Source organism: Bacillus rossius, chromosome 6, assembly GCF_032445375.1.
Source record: "Bacillus rossius redtenbacheri isolate Brsri chromosome 6, Brsri_v3, whole genome shotgun sequence".
Lineage (NCBI taxonomy): Eukaryota > Metazoa > Arthropoda > Insecta > Phasmatodea > Bacillidae > Bacillus > Bacillus rossius.
The window spans coordinates 59,435,709-59,442,136 of NC_086334.1; positions in this window are offsets into that span (position 1 = coordinate 59,435,709).

Consider the following 6,428-nt stretch of genomic DNA (forward strand, 5'->3'; position numbering starts at 1 on the left):
TCCAGAAGAAAAGGAAATATCATATTCGGCCTGAGACTGAGCCATAATAGGTTTTTGCAACCAAACCATTTAGGCATTAAAAATATTATATTCTTTGAGGAAGAATTTTTTTTAAATTTTTCTATCTTTTGTATGATAAAATCTACCTCTGCATACTTTTATGAATAAAATTGAATCATTTTTATTGAATTATCACTATTTTGTATGGATACAAAGGAGTGAAATGAAATGTACAATTTAATTAATAAATTTACTTTTATTTGCATTCATTATTAAAATATATTTATTACTTTTGAAATGTTACGTGCGCCGTATTTATTTTTACAAGTACAAAATAAATTTCGCACCTGCCGGGATTCGAACCGACAGCCTTACAATTAGAAGACAGCGTCGCTGATCGCTCACCCACGAGGCCATATTCGATAAATACTAGTTTCAGATGTTACATATACCTTTATAAAAATTTTGTTCACGGTAGGGGAATAATATTATTTCGTTTTTATAACTCGATTTTATAAAAAAAATACGCATCCCAAATACACCAAACTTATTTATAATGTGTTACAATATTTTTTAAAACATTGTGCAAAAGATCCCGGTTGTAATTTGAATTATTATGTGTAACTGTAAAACACCATTTTTTGTTCAAAACGTATTTGAATATTCAACATTACTTTTAAATAACTGTACCGATTGTGCTGAAAATCAGTGGACAATCGTTAAATTACATAATATTAATAATTCAAACGACGAAAATATGATTGAAAAGTCAAATCGATGGTCGTTCCAATCGAGTGGAAGAGAGATGCCACGCATGCGTAGGCCCTACAATGAGCATGAAGAGAGATGCCACGCATGCGTACAATGAGCAAATAGGACACATTCGTAGTGGAACATCCGTAGTGGGACACTTTTTCGTGCGTGCAGCCGGCGTTCATCGATTTATTAGACGTTGTCACGTCAAAAATAATATAAAAGTGAGAGAGAGATGAACGAAAGAATAAGACAGAGAATGTGCACGTACGCTTGTTTCAGAAAACAGATATAGGTATCCTTTACAGTCAGCTGAGAACGCCTTGAATTTTATATTTGGTACCAGCGCTCTTGCGTTCCTCCTTGTTCAACCAGCAGCGTAGCGAGTGCCGTTGAGACACTCCCTGCATTTCCCACATGGTTAGCGCTTTCTGCAATGAATTTAATATTTTGTTCAGAGATTTCACATGTTTCACGTGGCAGAATTGTTTGAAGAAACAGTAACACGCACAATTTGTCTTCATGATGTATTTCAACAGTGAGTAATATTTATTGTTAATTAATCATTATTGATTGATCAATAATGAGTAATTATTTTGTTAATTCAAGTCTATTAATTTATTTTTAATTTGTATCAAATTCCTAATAAAACAAAAAAATATGATTCTTAAATACTGGGAAAAGAAATGAAAGCCAAAAATCCCCGCACTGTCTTTTTTTTGGCCAATTGTCTTCTCTCTCTCTCTCTCTCTCTCTCTCTCTCTCTCTCTCTCTCTCTCTCTCTCTGCCGTTTTACCCCTTTAAACATTATTTTGGTCCATCTAAATGAAATTTTGTACTATTGTTAAGAATAAGAACAATACTTTCCATTTCAGATTTTAACAAAACGTTAATTGAATACATGAGATTTTGGTAGATTAGGTACTTCCTCCCCCCCCCCCCCCCCCCCCAATCCAACATAATCCCTGTTCTACCCCTTGGATCAGAATTTGGACTACTTTTGATGAAATTTTGCACAATTGACGTTAAAATTAATATATCAATTACTAGGAAGCAGAAAAATTCGAGGATTCATTTCGCGATTGGCTAGAATCCAAATGCGTTAAAAATTTTGCTGCTTTAGTTATTGGACCACAGTTGGTATGAATGAGTCTGAATCAATGAATAACCTCAACGAAGTAAGTACTGAATCACAGCATTATAATTAACAGGTGTAACAAGTCAGTAGCCAATGAGCAGATGTAATTTTCCCGAATACATAGAGGATCATGGAATCTATCCTAGAGGTCATTGAAACAGCAAATTTGTCTAGTCCCTAACAATTACGGTTTATATGCTTTTATTAACAATTACTCTTTACGCTGTGTTCAATCCGGGAAACGCCTGGTATTTCAGCTAGTTAAAATATAAAATTATTCGCCAATTTTTATAAGAAATACTCAGTAATATCTCCAAAACTTATTAAATAAAATTTTAAAAAACCAAAGCAATGTGTTGTACATAATTACAATATTTTTCTTGCAGTATTACAAACTCTTTGTTGGCAACCGTTTTCCAGAGAAATCGTTTTGTATGAATACAGACTTCTTCTCTGTGTGGCCGACACCAAACTCAAAACTTTTGTTCCGTTGCACGTAACTCAGTAAACTAGTTTTCTTCCTGTTTTATTACCCCCCGAGTCGACCAGGCCATATAAAGTGCTCAGTTGTACACTTGCGTCAAGTATAATTTGCCACCCAATGAATCCTGAGGTGACTCAGCGGAGAATCGAACTCGTTCCGCCATGTTGGGAGGCGAGTCGTCTGAGAGGGCCTAAGTGACGAAAGGTCCTCCGGCCTGCGGCCCTCATTATGTTGTTCTCAAATCCTAATGACAAGCCACAGGCGGGAGATCGACTGCAGGACGTAATTTCACAACCTTCCCAGACTCGAAGCGATGCGATACATTTTTTCATTTTTCAAAACGACTAACAGTCGTAAAAAAGGTGTCAAGTGATTGGCGAAAGATTTCGTAAACAAACTTTGAAGTGCATTCTACATATGGATAGTGATTGAAAGCATCTAAGAATATAAGAACGATAAAAAATTTCACTTTTATGACAGAAAATTTTAGGACAAACGGCGTGTAATCTTATGTTAAGAATGTGGCGCGAATTGGTGCGAAATACAGGTGACTAATCATGCATGTTCCTTGTCCCTTGGCGTTGAGAGCATCCATTCGGGTTTTAGAGCTTTAGAAAAATTCAGGCGATTTAAAAATTTCTCAAGATATCAGAGTGGTGCATGTTTGCGAAAAGCATTCGAGATACGCTGGCGTATCTGGCGATGGCGAATGAATAGTTCGGTTTCCATAGTTCGTTTTTAAACTGTATTTTTAGAAGTGTGAAAATGGCTAAAACACGTGTTCTGAGCAAAATTGTTAGGCACGAAACATTCGTACAGATTCTTCAAAGCACTCAAGGGACTTGCATTACACATTTATTTTCATTTCCCCGCCATATGACGTCACTGCTACCCGCTCAAATCTCACAGTTTTCCCATGAACGACGCGACGTGAAAACGCGCCCCAGTCCACAGCCGTGTGCTTAGAGGCGACACCGCGCCATAAGCACCAGCGAGCGTCGCACTTATCATCCCCCTCGCTATTTGTACCCTTTAAGATCCGGTCTCACACGCCATTTTTCTTCAATTCTTTTCATTTAAGATACCTCTTTGAATGTGCTGTTCTGCAACAAGAGTATTCAACAGATGATAGGTATGGCAGTGTGTTGGTAAGTGATGAACATTGTTGGGGACAGAACAACACACGCAGGAGAGGTGTCCGGTTACAATCTGAGAAAGGCCCTGAGCCTCGCCCGGACAGAAGCGCTACGCGCCTACCTGCAGCCGAGCAGTCGCTGACCTTGACTGCGTGACCGAGCTTTGGCCGGAAGCGCAGAGGGGCGCGGCCCCCTCGGGGGGGGGGGGGGGGGGAGTGGTGGCGAGAAGGGTTGAGGAGGAAGGCGCAACTTCCGGTGGCCGAAGGCAGCAACGGCCGTCGAGCCAACGAGCGCCTGGTCAGAGCCCTGCGCCTCCCTTCCTCTGCAGTGTTTCAGGCACTAGGCCCCGCCGTGCCTGTTCACGAGTACCTAGCCACGGCTCGCAGTACTGCCAGTCTTCTGTATGCTCGGGCAAATACGCCAGTTCGTTGGTTGTTGACTTGTCAAGCCGTCCCAACTGGCTTGCCTGTGATTGGATACTTCTTCGGGTTGAGGGTTTCTAACTGGCCCAGAGCCCTTCAGGTAAACAGTCGGCCAATAGCGAAAACAGTTCAAGCAGCGTGTATGTATTTGAATTTTAGCCTACTGCGAAATGTATCCGGGAATTTTTGCTTTCTCTACGTATTATTAAAGCCACGTATTTTTCCTGAAAAATTGTTATTGATCATTGTACTACAATATATTATATCGGCTCCAGCTGTTTCTTCCTTGTAAATGTTGACCTTCTGCCAGAGAAGCCGTTGTCCCATGAGACCTGGTCATTCAGGACGCGTTTGCTTCCGCACTGAATGGCTGTGATCCATGTCAGGTACCAACAGTTAATTGGCGTAACCGGAGTGGGGGGAGGTGTTTTGGGGGATTAAATCCCCCCTCCCCCAAATAATGTCAAGAAAATTGTGAACGCTCATGTCATTTGAAGCTCATTGCCTGAAGTTTCGCGCCGAACAACGAGCTATAAAACGTACTTTGCAACCCAAATGGTAAGGAAACGTAAACAAAGTCGAATCGCAGTGGTTGTTTCGTGACTGGTCAGTCTCAGTTCTCGAATCGTGGTGATTGGTCTGTGAACTAATCGGTAGAGACCCGGAAAATTCGCGGGTTCAATGACCTCCAGGATAGACTCCAATATACTCTACACACTCGGGCAAATGACAACTGTTCATTGGCTGCTGACTTGTGAGTCGTCTCGACTGGGTGGCCTGTGGTTCGACACTTCTATGAGTGAGGGTCTCTAATTGGCCCTTAGTCCTCCAGATTAACAGTGAACCAATGACAGAAGCAGCACTTAGGTATAATTATTTGAATTTTAGCATAACACAAAATGAACCCGCGAATTTTCCGGGTCTCTACTAATCGGTACAACTCAACTTAGATTATATTTAAGTGTCGCTTAAAAGAATTTATTGGTTTTTGGGTAGCAGTAGTGACTGCAACACTGCGACTTAATTTGGTAAAAAAATAACTCAATGAAACTGTTAAAATATGGAGGAAAAAACAGTTTTTTGGTCGTTATATGAAGTCAGGTGCATTCATTTAAATACTGTACGTATAACCTGAAGAATAACGTTAGATTTTTGTGGGATGCATAGTTTTAAACTACGGTAACAAACATTTGAAAAACTGAAACTTGATTTTACCGCCTTAGATGAAACGGACCACATGAGTGCAATGCGGTGTGAAGTTGTGTGAGTCAAAGCTCAGTGGCCTCAGCTCAATGCGTAAGTGTTTATATCCTGTAGATCAGTCATCGCTAGGTCGTTGAAATGGAGCGCACACATTTTTTAACTTATACGAGCGTCAGGTTAAAGATTATGGCCTACGATCGTTACTACATATTAAAACATACATATTTAACATATTAATTCATATTTGTATGATAGTACAATCCAGAGCCTATCTTTGGCTCACATCCTCTAAAAATCTTTCTAAATAGCGGCGCATGAAAGAGAGGTTAGGTTCAAACTTATTATTTCTAAATTCTAGTATACTGCACTTAAACTGCCAGTTGGTCACACTTTTACTTCAATCGAGTGCCTGCGAAAGAGAAGAGGCTATACCCACATGATCTTCAATATCGATCTTTGTACAGTTCGTGTCAGTGCTGCTATCTGTAAGTGATATGTGGAACTATTTGGATTTGTCGCATATCCCCTTGTCAGTTTATACACAGTTGAAGATAAAGAAGTTCGAGTTCAAACTTAATTTTTATCAAAACTTTGTTATAGTGGCTTAACCCCTTCGCTTTCTCAGGCACTCAATTGTTTTGGCTTGCCAACATAAACTTATTTGGAATAAGTCTGTAAAGTGCCTACTTAGGTCCGTTAGGTTAATCAATTAATTATTTTGGCAACAGTAGTATAGTACCTACTTTAATTCTTATATCTATTTTTATTAGTGTTGTGTATGTATTAAATATTGTAATATAAACTTACTTACGTGAATTAAGAGAAACATTTCGTAAAAACTACAAACCTATATAAAAGCCCAGGTTTTAAAAATTAAATTTGTGGCTGTTCGGTATATTTACTTGAGAAATAAATATATTCATTAAAATAAAATCAATATTTGAAGATGATTTTCCTACTAGGTTAAGTTTTATTCCAGTTTAATGTTTTTTATTCAACTACGTGTTTTTACCAGCTATGTTAGTCACGGACCGCTTTGCTTCTAAAAACTAACCTAACTAAAATATCACACCTTTTCCCCAAGTTCTCGGATATCGGAATTTTTAATTTTTTGGTTTGGATTTTTTTTAAGTAATAAGTAATGTTTTTTATTCTTGTTATAGGTCACATAGTAGAATAAAATATTTGGAACAGAAAATAATCATTTTGGCCATTTGAGGAAATTTTCTTAAAAATCTGGATCGACACCCCCAGAAAAAAAAATCCTGGGTACGCCTATACAACAGTTCATA